Consider the following 16,664-nt stretch of genomic DNA (forward strand, 5'->3'; position numbering starts at 1 on the left):
TGGGCACAGAAGAGGTTAAGATGGATGTGGACCATAAGATCGAAAATGCTGTCTCCTTTAGCAAAACAACAAGAAACAATACTGGAACCTAACTGAAAACAGTGAGCTCGTTTCAACCACACTGTGGAATTTGTTGTGCTCCACAATGTGGAACCAGTATATTATCCCTGTGCATCGGTTCTGGTCTGTTATCTTAATGTTTTTATGCTTATTTATATTCTTAGCAGTTTTTATGACATGCATTTTCCTCTCATTGTATTATGAAGATTCGATGTCTAACCCTTATTTCACATTTATGAATGATATTTTATCTCCTATTTTAATTCTTATATATCTTAATCTTATGTAACAATGCTTTTATGACATGTATTGTCAAAATAAAGCTGATTGATTGATTGCTTAATGTCTCATATTCAGTCTCATACCATTTTTAATTGCTGAAGTGTTTATTATAATGATAAGCCTCTTTTCATGATTTTCAGAATAACAGCTCATAATACTAATCATTACACAGTGTTTGTAAGGCACTTAAAGGGAACCATTTCTCTATCACCTGCTCCTCACCTAGGTCTAAATTCAGATTGGTAATGATGCTGCAACACATCATATCTGTGACTAGTTTTGGAGACTCTTGAGAACTTTTTTAGTAGTAATGAGCCATTTCTGCCAATCTTCATGACAATGCAGAAAACTCAAGTTCTCCAGACTCCAGCATCGAAATGTGAGAGTCAGCATAACTGGAGAGTAGTGGCAGCCTGCAGTAAAATAGGATTATAGAAGAAACCCATCTGGAGCAAACAGGATGTTTTTCAACGGAAGTGTCCCTTTAACGTTCATTGCTAAACATCAACAACTCAAAGCACCTGCCTGTTAATCCCTCTAACCCCATCTAAAACTACAAAATATTTCAAATGTTGAACCACATGAAAACAATGAGTAGTCACTGGTCAAACAGATCTCAAGTCTACCATTTGAAAATAAACAAAATTCTGGTGTCACAATGTGTAAAAGAATAGCATATAGAAGCAAGAGTTGATTTGGTTCAGTGTTTTGAAAGAGTCCCAGATTAGACAATATCTAATAGCCTCTGATTCTATATATGTTATGTTTTTGATAAATTTAAGCCCGTTGATTGAAAGATCAGACTAAACAATCCTTTTTAAATCATTGTATTCTCTCTTATTTATGCTAGACTTCAAAGACACACATTATATCTAAAATGTTTGAGCCCACAGAATGAAATGAAACACATACAAAAGTAAGAGATGAAAGTAGAGAAATGAACTAAGGAAATTGCAGTAAAGTCCTATGTTCATTGATGTCCTGTAGGTTACAAAGAGTCAGCCTTAAGCATTATGATAGAAACTAGTGTGGGTGCAATAAAGCAAGAGCTATGGTTCATACATGCTGAGATAGAAGGAAAATACTTTTCTTTTGAAGCAAATCCATAGGCACATTAGAGCTATCACAGCTTGGACACATGATATACATTAGTGGGGGCACACCATTGTTTGTTGCATGCTCTGCTATAGGCTGCTTGAAATATCGCACTAGAATGTCTAGAAACATTTCAGTTGTGTGACACTGACTATCTCTAAACACTGTGCTCCATATTCAATGTTTGGATGCCCACACCAAGTGCCAGCAAAGAGATCTCGTCTAGCACAGAGGATGACACGGAAATGTTGGGGAATATAGATGCTTTCTTTTACTGTGTTAAATGTAATCTGAGAATCAATAACACCAGTAATAAGGTACTTACTCCAACAACTCGTGCCCCATCTGGGAAGGCTATCAATGTCCATATGACAGCCACATCTGTATTCCTTTCAGGTTTTATTGTCCTGTCCTGTCCACATTTTAATGTAAGGGTGGTGGGTGGGTGGATTAGTTCCAGGGGTATTGTGTTATTCTGTTTCCTTTCCTTTGCTCTTCTCTTTCTCGCTCTCCTTCCCTCTCTCTCATCCTCTCTCTCATCCTCCACTATATGTTGAAGGTCTACAAGAAGTCCGTCCTTTCAAACCAGTTCTCCGTACAGCTGTCCAGGGAACTTTTTTATCAAGCAACTGCAGCTGCTAATATTTCAATGCATGTCCATACCTCTTCTTAGTACTACCCGTTCATCATATGCAATATATGCCTTATACGATTTCTGTTGCAGTTATGCCTCAACGTCACTGCATCACCCACACATTTCTCTACATACAACATCATACCCTACAGGTTAATAAAAAACATATAGGTAAAATATTGTGTACTCTCCTTATCATAACAGAGTCCCTATCCTCTCATGGACATACAGTTCTCATTTCCTCGCTCCCCTACATCACCATATATATAGCTGCACCACTTCACTACTAACAGATGGCTGACCATAGAATCATCTCACTAAACACTAAAGTACTCTCACACCCAGTAAAGCAAAAGAAGCAAATGCCTGAATAAACGGGATGTATGACGTTACAACGCATGCTTTTACACCGCATGCCGTTACAACGCATTTTTTACACCGCAAGATCTGTTACAACGCCAGCCTTTACAACGCATGCTTTTACAACGACGTACACTAGATGGAGTGCTGACATTAGAAATGTATAATTTACTATTCTAACTCCAGTCCACGTTGTAGTAGGGAAGGTGTTTGGATAGTAAAACTACACTATTTCTAATGTTAGCACGCCATCTAGTGCATTTCGTTGTAATGGCATGCGTTGTAATGGCATGCGTTGTAACAGATTTCGCGTTGTAATAGTTTCGTTGTAATGGTAGTGCGGTGTAAAAGTTGCGTTGTAAAGGTTGTTCACCGAATAAACGCCTTGACTCAATTGTATCAGATATTTTAACCCTAATGGAATCCATCAGACACGCCACTGGCTCTATGGACTGCCCTATGTTGCGTAAATTACAATACGAATATAATCAAATACTAAGCAAAAGCCCAACAAGAGAACCTAAAGGTTTTTCTTAAATTGTATTCCGATCCATACACTCCAAGTGCAACAATCAACCTGGAGGAACGCGTCTCACACCTGAAAACTTGGACACTACTACTAGCCTCTTCAGAAGACAGACTCCTTCTCAATGCCCCAATCACTGCAGTGCAAATTTGCTCTGATATTAAGTCTTTCACATGAGGGAAGGCTCCGGGCCGGGTTGGGTATTCTGTGAAGTTCTATAAACTTTCCCTGATCTTCTAGCTGATCCACTCTTTGCCCTCTTTATATCATATGCCTCCATGGGTCGCATCTCTGACTCGGGTAGGGTTCTGAAGCCACTATATTTGTTATCCCTAAAGAGGGCAGGGATGCCTAGGATGTCAAAAACTATAGACTTATATCATTAATCAACATTGCAAATGATACAGTAAAGTCCTGGCAAGAGGATTAGAGAAGGTTATATCAAAACTTATTGTTCCATCCCAAAATGGATTCCCGAAAGGCAGACAGGCTGTGAATAACATCTGGGACTGAAACAGAACAATAAGATTGAAGGTGTGCAGTTCCAATCAGGCAGGCAACTAGTCGTAGCCAATGCTGATTATGTTCTAATCTTTACTGAAGGCTCAGACACAGCAATCCCTCAGATTATCTGGCTATAAACTTAATCGCTCCAGACCTGAGATCTTTCCCTTGAACGTTCTCTGAACTGTACTGTACTCCCTTGATTCTGGTCAACTCTGACCTGAAATGGCAAAATGTTGCACTTAAATACATTGGCATCTGGTTTTGGAAATATCTCCAATCCTCCCTCATGATTAACAAAAACAATACACTTACCAAAATAAAAGACCTGCTACATTCATGGTCCCCAAACACATAACATAGTAGGGTAGAACGGCAACAGCAAAAATCATGATTGCACCACAAATCAACTTCCTCTCGCGCATGCGTCCCATACATCTTTCCTCCACCTTCTTTAAAGCCATTGACAATCATATCTCGTATTTCTTTGGAAAGGGAAAAGAGCTATGGTAGCCGGTCCCAACCTTAAATTGAACAAGAACAGGTGAGGTCTAAATATGCCTGATTTTCACAAACACTAAAAAGCTTTTTAGCGGCTCAGGGTAACTGGTGGCATAGAGAGGCAGATGGCCACTCCCCACCGTAGCTCAAAATTGAATCCTACTTTCTATCCCCCTTCCTCTAAGCTCCACCCTTACCATCAGAGGCCTCCAGATACTACCCCAGGCCCACTCGCTCTCCATAATCGCGGACATGACGGAAAAACTGTGTTGTGGGAACAGTGGTCCAAAAGGGGTATCTATTCCATTGAAGACTTATGCACATCCCTGACCCAATCAAGTTCTTTTCTAAAACTTAAAAGAGCCATTAGATCACTACTGAAACCACATGCTCTGGATCTACCCTTCCTACTTGGAAATCTTAAAAAGCTTGGCTACTCCACACATATCTATAAGTTACTTGCACCCCCCCCAGAGTACACCTCCTCAACAATTTGAAAAATATGTGGTCGCCGTACATCCCAGACCGCACATCACATTTTTCGGAAGCTACCTGGAATAGAATCTGGTACTCTCCTTTTCTGGCTAAATTTACACCTTCAATCGTGCAGTCAAGATTTTGGGTGATACACAAAACATACTGGACTCTATCCAGATTGCATCATTTAGGTATCCTACAATCAGATAATTGCTGGCACTGTGAGGAATCCCTCAGCTCACATGAGCATATGTTTTTCACATGTAAAAGGGTTCAACCCCTCTGGACCAAAATTTACCAGACGATTTATAGCATCTTTAAGATTCAGCTCACACCATCCTTCCTAACCTCGACTTTAGGTCTTGTGGCACATCACTTGGCACTGGTCTCCCTGCACATGACTTACAGCTATTAGATCTAATGCTTGCCCTAGGCTCCAAAACAATACTCTCAGAGTAGAAATCCACCATCAGAATTCCCCTTTAGCAAATTGTGGGATACTATATTGGCCACCAGGAGCACGGACAACATAATATACAAGAAACTACATAACACATCATACTTGTGCTGCCTATGGAATGCACTTGATTTATACCTACAGAAAGTGGATCCCCGTAGCCCCAACATTCTTCCCCCTCTCACAATTCCACTCCCCCACCACGACTGAACTAAACCATCAGTATACACTTAGTAGACCTGCCTTCTCTGCAGACCCTGATGACTTCGCACCCTCTCCCCACTCTTTTGCTCTAACTTCACCCTCATCTTTTCTCTCGCTATTCTCCCTCTTTCCTTTATTACTTTTTCTGCTCATACATATTGAGCACAGTTGAAGACCTCAACTATCAACTAATTTGGATATCCCACACTCAGCTCCCTTCTAACTTCAGATATGCTCTCAATGTACCTCTCATTTTAGCATCATGTTTGACAAATGATATACAAACAGCCAATATTGTAAGCCTGGGCAGAGTGCAAAAAAAACCTCTGTCACGCTATGCCGTTTGCAGTGACTTTTACTGCCAGGTGCCTGTCCGCACTGTGCAATCTTCGCAAACGGCACCATGCACAGCGCAAGCGGGTGCTGCTTCGTTTCTGCTGCTCGAGTAGATTTTTTACTTGAGCAGCTTTCACAACGCGAACGGACGGTTTCTCAACACGAGCAGTCACAAGCATACACGACCGCTCGCCATGAGAAATCTGACCACCCGCGTTGAGAAATCTCGCCGGGAGGTTGATTTTCCACACTTGCGTTCACCAACTTGACGCTGATGATCATGAATGAGGAAAAATCTTGCTAGGAGGTGGATTTTCCTCGCTCGACAACTTGACATTGATGAACGAGTAGTGCGGAAAACTCTGCAAATTTCAAAAGCTGAGTAAAGTTCACCGCCCAGACTTACAATATTGCTCCATTATAATTACTTAGACTATACGTCAAATGCTTACATATGTGGTCATATGAAGTTACACAATGTACCCTGGAGTGTTGCTTCACTATCTGTCTGTAACTGCTTATATTATAGTCAATAAAATTGTTTGAACAAAAAAAATGTAATCTGAGTTTTTATGGATGGTGCACCATGAATAATATGTATTGTTGGACTCAGCCAATAGCATCTATGAGAATCTCAATGCTAGTTTGGCCCTCCCTAGATGACAGATAATTATCTCCTGCCCTTCTGTTGACAGGCACCACACTGGATAAAATTAAAATCATAGAGACTTCTGTCCTACTACCAGTAATAAATATTCCCCCTCGTGTCTCTACAGCTTGTCAGATGTAATCTGTGAAGATGTGTAAGTGTTAAAAGTGTTCTTCTTGTGTACCACGACTACGTAAAGATGTTAAACTCCAAATACAGTAGCTCCTTTCCCATATGGGTCAAACAGAAAACGCTGCACACTTCTGTCCCACTAGGCCTCCACCATGTATTAACTAAAGTGTCCCCCAATTACTTGGTCTAAGATGGTGCTGTGTTTTTTATTTCACAATCTCCATTTTTCCCATGGCTATTTTTCTGCATTGATCCCTACTATAGAAAGGCAGGCTATGGTTTCCCTTAGGACCTTAACTAAAGTGTGTCTTCAAAGGAACTGAGGTTTAAATCTTTCAGCAGCACCTGGACCAAACGTCAACTATATTAACAGTCACCTAAGGTTCCAATGAGCAGATGGTACAAGTAACTTCAATCTTTTGCACACAGTCACAACACATATTATGACCAGCATTGTCAGACTCAAGAGGTGTGAACTTCTTACAATCAACAGGAATAAAACCACTCTCAAATGAATTCATACCCTGGATAGCATGAGGTCACCGATCTCTGGGATGGTTGGTCCTTCTTCTTTTAGCTTCTTCATGGACTCTGCCAGAGAATCTGATATAAGTGATAGTGATGAGAGGAGTAATATGGGGTAGGATAGAGACAGAGAATAGTCAGAGATTTTTTTGGCAGCAGCTAGCTCTTTGAAATAACTAATTTTCATGTTTATCAAATTATCATTGTTGGGAAAGAGCTAAGTATATTTGTCTCCCATTGCATTCAACGTCTACAAAGACTAAAGTGATCAAAAAGGCAAGGTAGACAATGACCAAATGTACTCATGTTCACCCTGTGCCAAAGTTCAACAAATGCAGCTGTGGGGGTTTATTTAAATTCAACACCAAGATCCACGTTACCACAAGCCAGCCCACAATTATAAAATCAAGTTCTGAGGTAATATGGTTTTCTATATGTAACCTGGAATGGTCACTTCATCATTTATTGCAGACACACTTTTTACTGGCATTCAAAGTTTGGACAACACAACCACTATCGTCATTGCAATATGCTGGCCAACATTGGATGTTCAGATAGTTTACAAGATGTGCTTACATCTACCTCAATTCAATCACATGAAGCAACCAGCCTGCATGTTAGGAAACATTAATCATCCATGGCAGCTTCTGGAAAACTAGAAGATCAAGTTACTTCCCTTCAGAAAGGCTCTTTCTAACTATAGATTGCTCACTTTTATAATAACCCCAGGCGCCAGACTGACCACTACATTTTTAAACAGTAATTGTTTAAGCACGCAGGTAAGTGGCTCTGTCTGACTCCAAAAAGGCCTCGCTGAGTTCCAAAAGTGCTGGTACAGGGTCATATATATATAAGGTGCTTCACCAGCATGCTGACATCAGTTTTGTCTTTTACTCTTGGATAACCCTTGGACTTCGGTGTCATGACAAATCTGAGGTGACAGTGTGCCAAAACAAACTTGGATGCTTATAAAATGCACAGTAGTCCAGTCCAAAGATGGTAAAGCAGGAAGGGCAGTGCAGAATCTGCAGTTGGATAGATTATGAGGGTGGCCATATGGCAGTGAAGAATAAGATCTACAGGTAACCTGATAGGGCGAAAGGCCGTATAAGGAAGTAAGTCTCCAAAACACTGTCGGTAAGGGAAATTGAGTCCTCAAGCAGTCCTTGGCCCAGCACTGTGGTACTGGTCCCCAAGGCTGCCCTCCAGGTACCACCCCTGAACTCAGGTTCTGCGTGGATTACCCAAGGCTCAATGCTTTTACTAAGACTGATGCACACCCCATCCCCTGAGCTGACAAGCTCATTGATCAGTTAAGGGCTGCTAAGTTCCTCAGCACGTTTGATATAACATCAGGGTATTGGCAGAAACCACTAACTAAGGGGGCCAAAGACAGGTGTGCGTTCTCTACCCTAGAAGGCCACTTCAAGTTTCTGGTAATGCCCTTCAGGTTGAAAAATGCCTAAGCCACCTTCCAGAAGTTGATCAATCAGGTCCTGGCTGGGTTGGAGAACTTCTGTGCAATCTACCTAGATGACACTTCAGTCTTCAGTTCTAGCTGGGATTGCCACCCGTGCCACCTCAGAGAAGTGCTTCAGGCTCTGCAGAGAGCAAGCCTGACTATCAATATTGGTAAGTGCCAGATAGGACATGAGTTTAGTGGTCTGCTGTTGAAACCAAGTTGGAGGACACAAGGTACATGCTCCTCCAGGCCAACATTCAGAACCTTGGGAAACCCTTTCTCCATCTCCAAAGACCCACACAGAGGTAAAGGTTTTCCAGAGCCTGACCAGGTATAACAAGAGATTTGCCAGGAGGTGTAGCACCATTGTGGCTCCCTTGACTGAGCTGACTTCTAAGAAGCAGTCCTGATAGCTGATCTGGACGGAGGAGTGCCAGACGGCTTTTGACACCCTGAAAAAAGCCACATGCACAACATGCGTGCTCATGCCCCCAGATTTCTCCCAGGAGTTCATTGTGCAGACAGATGTCTCAGAGTATGGCATAGGGGCCATGCTCTCACAGCTAAACAAAGAGGGCCTAGATCAACCAGTAGCCTTCATTTGTAGGAGGCTCCTTCCAATGGAACAGAGGTGGAGTGCAATAGAAAGGGAAGTATTTGCAGTTGTCTGGGCACTGAAAAAGTTGAGACCATATCTGTTTAGGGTTCACTTCTAGGTTCAGACCAACCACAGACTCCTCAGATGGCTAATGCAGATGAAGGGTGAGATCTCCCAAACTGTTGAGGGAATCTATCATCTTACTGGGAACAGACTATACTGTGGAGCATCGGCCTGGAACTGACCACACCAACGCTGATGGCATCTCCAGGTTCACTCACCATAGCAATGAGAACGTCCAGGAGGGTGGGTAGTTCTACCTGCTTTCAGCCAGGGGGAGTGCACATGTTGGACCTGACATCCTTGGTGTGGTTTTCCCTCAACTTTTTGCCTTCCAGTCTCGAGTTTTTGCTGACTTCATGGTTGTTGGCTTTAGGACTCTGCACACTTTACCACTGATAACAAGTGCTAAAGTGCTTGTGTTCTCTCCTTTAATTATGGTAACATTATCATACACCCAATTGGCATATTTAATTCACTTGCAAGTCCTTAGTAAAGTGGCATGGCATGTAACTAGGACCCGGGTGCGAGAGGCTCCTTAGGTTCTTAACGGGTGCCGAGCAGCGAGGGCGGTGTGCCATATTGCTCCCACCCCCCTCCCGGGACCCCTGAGGCTTCAAATGGATATGCCTCTGAAATAGACTCGTTCCTCTCCTCCATCATAATTCCTGGCGGATTTTTTCACTGTATATATTTTTCACACAGTAGTCCACGGCAGGGTGAACCTTAGCGCGCTCATACCGCCGGGACTCTGCACCCCCACTCTGGTCCTGACGAAAGCCTGTTTAATATACATTAGGCAGAAACATGTTGACCGCCACAGAGTGAATCCGGTCTTCTAATTTTTGACCCTCACTCTCTCTTTTTTAATATTTCCAATTAGCAATACTAATAAATGTACTTTTTGACTCAATTGGAAGTTTTTTAAATTCACTGACACCTCACACGAACCCCGCTCCGCAGTAACCTGGCGTTGTAGCACACTGGGATGGCATTCGGCCATACCCAGTGGAGCCCGATGATGAAGCAGGTCTCCAACCAGGTTGGCGAGTGAGGGCTTTACACAAAACCTATACAATCTTTGTAGGTTCATCTCCCTCTCAACAACATACATGATTGTTTTGAGTCTGTAGACCCATGCTCTTTTGATCCAAAGAGGCCCTGTTTAAATTACACGGACTTTGTTGTTTTTGAATGTAACTAGGACCTGCAAATTAAATACTACTAGTGACCCAGCAGCTCTCATTGTGCCATTCACTTAAGTAGCCCTTTAAACATGTGTCAGGCCTGCCATAGGTGCCTTTTCACAGTTTTAAACTGCCATTTCGACCTGGCAAAAGAAATCTTTTGCCAGGCCTAAACCTTCCTTTTTAAAAAAGTCCATCCCTAGGGGATGCTCTAATAGCCCTTAGGGCAAGGTGCAGTGTATTTAATAAGTTGGACATGCACTTTTTAAGTTTTCCATGTCCTGGTAGTGAAAAATTCTTACATTCGTTTTTCCCTGCTGCAAGGCCTGCCTCTCCCATTAGATAACATTGGGTTAACATATTACATTTAATAAGGTATAGCTTTCAATTAGGAGTAGGGTAGGCAGGAAGTTTGATGTAGGATATTGTGTGAGAAAGTCAGGGTCTCCTGGTGCTGGTCATTGGTGCAGAACTGATGGTCCTGAACATGATTTAGCCCTAGTCCCTAAGCAGATATCCATGAGGCCCTCATTAAATGGTAATAGAGGTTCTGTAGGCATTTGACCAGGGTTGAGAACCTCCATCAGAACATCAGTCTTCACATCCATGGTAGGGAGTTGTGGGTCTTATACTTCTGCTGCCCTACGCATAACAGTGAATGAGGTGCTTTCTTCAGTAGCAAAACTGGGATGAGAAACGAGACCAGTATCTTGGAAAGTATTGAGGCCACTGGCATCTTGTAATTGTTCATACCAATTTCCTTTTCATATTGGATAACAAAATAATTCCCTTATTCAAAAAACTCACTGTTTGAACCAGTGCTGTGAAGATTGTGTAAAGTTTGAGCCCTATTCTTGTGGTAAGGAAAAAGTATCAGAATCAGAACTTTTTTTTTTGTTTTTTTTAAAGATGTTTTATTAATTTTGAATTTGAAATTGTGAATATGGCCTGGGAGGTTGAAATACAGAAAGAAAGCAGAAGGAAAATAGGCATACAAAAAAGCAAATACCTGCGCTTTCTTTCCCATCTCACTCCCAACCCATATTCTATCAATAAGACACAAAACAAGTCCACGTATTAGACCATTTATCCTACACCATCCCTGATTGGTTGCCCATTGGCTGTGCTCTAGTCGAAGATGGATGCAACCTCAGTGAAGGTTGTGGTGGATTCTGCTGTGAATCAGAAAGCACACTAGGCTACAAAACCTACTCCGGCATTAGCCACTGGCATTGATGCAAAGTAAACCGGAGAGGTTGGTGGTGCCGGAACCGAATTCGAAACCTGAGCTCTTGCTAAATTTAATGTGGTTACAGGGGTATTAATGGTGCTGTGGGTGAACCTGTCTCAGAAAAAATCAGACTCGAGGCAGGAGCAGGTCCTTGGGGTCCGAAGGCACACCAGAGAGAACCAGTAAAATGCTGAAAATGCACAGCATGGACTTGCTAAAGGCCTTCACTTGCTGCTACATGAGTGACAGACCCGTACATCTGGGGGCTATAAAATGTTTGTCAACAAATTAGCCTTCTTTTTTACTGTAGGCAACTGTAACTCCAAAACTACAACTCTTCTCCGGACAAAAACCGTGAAGGAGGTACTGATTTCTCTGGGAGATTCTCTGTAGATTCTAACACATTCTCAATTGAATTGTCCAATCTCCCTGCAGTTTGTATGTCCGTGTACAATCCAGCATCAGTATAGCGAGAAACAGCAGGTTGCCCTCTCCTCTTCATCATCGCTGCCATGTGATGTGCACTGAAGTCCTTAAACTGTGACTGAACAGGGCCTTCACCCTCCTATGGTCCTGGCACCAAGAGAGACAGGGGATTGCGTTCCAAAGTTGGGGGCTGTAGTTTGGTGAATTTGTAACATGATATAGGTCTGGCCCAGGCCACATCATCTCCAGATCCATCATAGGAGTCTCTGGAGATTTGAATTGGCGCTGGTGCAGGTGAGACTGGCATGGCCTCAGGAGTCAGAGAGGAGCCATAGGTCAGCACCAACAGGGAACCTGAAGTTGGTCCAGAAGGGTCAACTGGCTCCGGGGCAAGACCTGGCGGCAGAAGTATGACTAGAGGCCCTTTGCAGCAACATTAGGTCTGAAGGAATTCCAAAGGGAGCTGGAATCGATTTGAAGATTTACTGAATGGCGTTTTAAAGGCCTCTATCTGTTGCTTGGTCAACGACGGCCTGGAAAACTCTGGGTACGTTGGGCCAGCCTCAGGACGTGCTTGGAGGCAGAAGATGTCAGCAAGTCGTGCCTGTGGAGTGTCAACTATGCAGTTTCTCATCTGAGCTCGAGAAGAAAGAGGAAGCGGTATCCCAGTTGGCCTTCTTGCATTTGTAACAAGACCTCGGATTACCAAAGGACATGGTTTGGGGTAAATATTTGGCTTCGGAGTGGCCTAGCGATTTGGTGCTGGAACATTTCTGAGACTACTATCAAGATTGGGAACATTGCTTCAAGTGTGACCACCTCCTGTATTCTGTACTGTAGCGTTTCATGTCTTCCTCCCTGATCACAGTCAGATAGTTCAGGGAGCGCTGTCACTTGACTCACAATCATTACCAGCTCTGAAACACCACAAGCCAATTTATGCTAATCAAAATCTACATATACTTTCTGCAGTTTGGCATGGTTTGAAACCTGATGTTTTGAAGAAGGGGCATTTTCCATGGCATGCTATGGTCATTGAATTTTGGGGTCAGTACAACTGATGAAGTGTGCCTCCCGCGGGTGAGCGGAAGAAACTGTTGTTTGATGATTAGTGCCTAGGATTATTCTAAAGGGAAAGTGCAGTTGAAAGTTTCCATCAGAAATCACCAAATTCTCTGCCTGGAATTATCAACCATCCACAAAACCATAAGCCTGGTCTGAATTTATCGTCACCTTTTCTTTGCAACCCAGATAACTTCTGATTTAACCAAAAGCTTATTTTTACAAAATGTAATATTGTGTAATCTCCATTCAGCTTATACAGTAACAACACACTCGACTCACTGCTGACATTACTACCCTTTGCTGTGTAATCCAAGAGGTGTAATATTCAGGATCAAGGTGAACAATGTGTTCAGCTGCCCCAACAGTACAATAGGCAGGTGCCAATCATTTGCAACTGTATTGTAAACAAGTCAAAACCCAACTTTGCCCCGCAATCACTGTACACTATGAACTGAATTATGCCAAGTATAGATATTAAAGGTTGTCAATAAATAATGATAGTAATATGTATCAATCCCCCTGCAGCCTCTTACTGTGTATTTCAATCAACACGGGGAAATTAGGGAAAAAGAGCATCAACTCGTCCTGAGACAGAAGGTTCTCGTTCTTCATAGGCTGGTAGAAGATGAGATCAAGCATTCCAAGGAACCTTGAGTAAGACATCTCAGTTATAAACAGCTCTGCAACAAGATACAAAAAAGATTAGGATTGTGCATATCTAGTAAGAGACAATTGGAATCTAAATATAGGAATGACAGAATATCCAGAATGCAATTCACCTTTTATTATGGCAATGTAAAACCACCTGAACCCATGCATTTTAACTGAATAGGCGGCTTGTCCTAGATCACACATTTAAAATGGGCAAAAATCAACCACTACCCAAAAGATTACTTAAATTCAAAATAACTGCAAATATGTCCTTTGTCCTAAATCATTAGACCATTATTTGTTTTTTGTCTCAGTTATGCACAGATTAGGAAAAAGTGACTTATACCCCCAAGCTGGATTTTATCATTTAGGCGACCAGCAGATGCTCTGCAAGTTCTTAGATCAGGTTCTATAAAATGGTTAGTGTTTGCTGTATCATGGTACCTGTTATATACTTGGAGCATTAGGTCTAAGTTGTTAACTACAAGTAAAGCAGAGGACAACACAGGCCTTGGCACAGTATGTTAATAACACTATGACTTTTTTGCTAATGTTTCTTTTTCTCTTTTAATGTTAACTCGCCCAACAATTCTATTCTCTTTTTATTTTAAATTTTTATGTTTTGTATATGACTATAATTCACCTATATTGTATTTTATCAAGTAAGATTGGAGTTTATACATTTTGTGAACGATCTCTATTTGATTGAATAAAGAATATCTATCTAACTGCAAATAAGTATTTCTCAGGTTGGAACAGAAACTGCAAAAAATTCAACAAACGCTACTTCTATAAATTTACACAAAGCATTAACAGAAAAGGCTCTGGCAAAATCAAAAGTAAGGTTTGTGTGCCAGTCTTTTGGCTTCGCTGATGCTTGTTTTGTCATGTTTTTGAAAAAATATATTGTTGGTCAGCTGCTGGTGCCTCACCAATAGCAAAAAGAAATTAGCTAAAAGCAAAAATATACTTTTGTATCAAAAAGCACATCTTGCCATAGTAAACCCTGGCTCTAAAGGGAACTACTTTGTGCGGCGATGTGCTTCTTGTTAAAGAGCTGAATACAGTCATGCACACTAAAGATGGCTCATAGCTCAAGTGGGACGATGCACTGCCCTATTCTGTAGTGGGAGTAAGAAAAATGGGAGTGACACAACAACAGAAGAATGGATTAAGAGGGCTGGCTGATAGCCTCAAAGTAAGATGGGTGTTTATATTCACTGAAAAAAACAAAGTTTAAAGTTACTTTATAGTTAGGTGAAATGTTCAGTAACAACGTAATGTTTTCAACTAAAATAAAGCACAGAAATTCACCAGTTTTACTTATTGTAAGTAACTATAACTCACACCCTGACTATGCACTGTTTTCTGATCAATAATTTCATTGCAAATATTGCAGTGATATTATCAATGATGTCATGGAAGAAGTCATGAGTGATGTAATATTTGGGGTAATTGGCAGTGCATGGAGTGGGCATGAGTTACAGTTAACTTAGGGCACGAGTAATAGCTACTTGAGATAACTACAACTGGTGAATATCTGTGGCTAATATAGTTTAAAATATAATGTTGTTACTGAACATTTCACCTAACTATAACGTTACTTTAACCTTTGTTTGTTTTAATGAACTTCAAGTTTTTATTTAACGTAACGTAATATTTCATTACCATATGTAAAGCCAAACCACTGCCATGCATGGCACTGGCTGCAGGGCCTGGCTTGTGGCCACTACCTGTGGCCAACTCCTCACAGGTAGCTAACCCCACGCCTTTGGCAATGCATGGCAGGGGATGGGGGAGTTGGCCACAGGCCAGGCACAAAGGGCCCCAGCGGGCAACTTCTACAGGCAAGCAAACCCCTCCCCTGCGTTTGCACACAACACCCACTCTATATGTAAAGCAGATCTATCATCTTTCTCCAGAAATTACCAATACGTGATGTTATAGGTAGGTACAGGGTGAAAAGTAAATTAAGTATAATAAATTAATACTTTAAAAAAAAATATATTAATGATGTAATTGCTAATTAATTATGTAAATTGAGTGTTTTTTTAAAGTTATGTTTAAGGTGTGGGTTGTTGAGTTTGTAGTGGTATAGGGTGGCTACTTAATTAAATAATAATTGTTTTATTCTTAATTAATTCTGAATTATTTAATTGATCATTAATTATGTAAATTGAATAAATATAATTTTTTTAAGTTATGTTTTCGTTGCGGGTTGTCCAGTTTGTAGGGGTATAGGGTAGAAGGTTAATTACGTAATAAGTAATTAATTATTATGATTTTTCAATTAGTTAATTGATTAATACTTAAGTAAATTGTGCAATTATTAAATGGTGTACGTTTTATTTTTGGTGCAGGTTGTTTGGTGTATAGGGCAATAGGGTGAGAAGTTAATTAAGTAATCATTTATTAATTATTTAATTATTTAATTGATAATTAATTAAGAAAAATGCATAATTATATTTTAGGTGGGGTTTGTTGGGTTTGTGTGGGTATAGGGGGGGAAGTTAATTAAGTAAATATGACATTTTAATAAGTAAATCATTTTAATTAAAATGTGTAGTTTATTTATAATTATGTGAATTATTTAATAAATATATTTTCATGAGATAAAACATACACAAATTCCCTACTGTTGCACAGATTGTAGTGCGAATAGTAAATTTTACTCCTCCTGAGTCCAAAGTTTTCCCTACTGTTGCACTGACTGGAGTGAGAACAGTACATTTTACCCCCCTGAGTCCAACGATTTCCCTACTGTTGCCTCGACTGTAGTGGGACTTGTTAATTTAACCGCTCCTGAGTCGAATGCTTTCCCTACTGTTGCACCGACTAGATTTGACCTGCTGCAAGGCCACTTCCTCCTTCACAAAGCAGTAACAACGGCATTTAAAAAAACACTGGAACATAGGTCTGACAGAACCACAACCCCATTGGTCCTGCAATTGCATTGTGGCATCTTTGGGTACCTAGAGGGCAGTAACAGTCCTTTATAGAGCAAAACGGGAAGATAAACTCCAACCGCTCGACACACTGAGCAACAAATGGGAGAGTGACCTGGGGATTCCCATTCTCGAAGTCGACTAGGCTAAAATACTAGAATGCATAATTGATTAATTTCTATGTTCTCAACATGGCCTATCTCACCCCTGACCACATCAATAGGTATTTTAATGTAAACTACGCAGCATGCCCAAGATGTGGAGAGATAGGAGCGGATTTCCTGCACATGCTATGGC

At 41.2% G+C, this 16,664-nt stretch overlaps 1 pseudogene; it reads right to left on the reverse strand.

Annotated features, from left to right (window-relative positions):
• LOC146772985 (rho guanine nucleotide exchange factor 11-like) overlaps positions 1-16,664 on the reverse strand; it is a 316,652-nt pseudogene that overhangs the window by 234,900 nt on the left and 65,088 nt on the right.

This window comes from Triturus cristatus, chromosome 12 (assembly GCF_964204655.1).
Source record: "Triturus cristatus chromosome 12, aTriCri1.1, whole genome shotgun sequence".
NCBI lineage: Eukaryota > Metazoa > Chordata > Amphibia > Caudata > Salamandridae > Triturus > Triturus cristatus.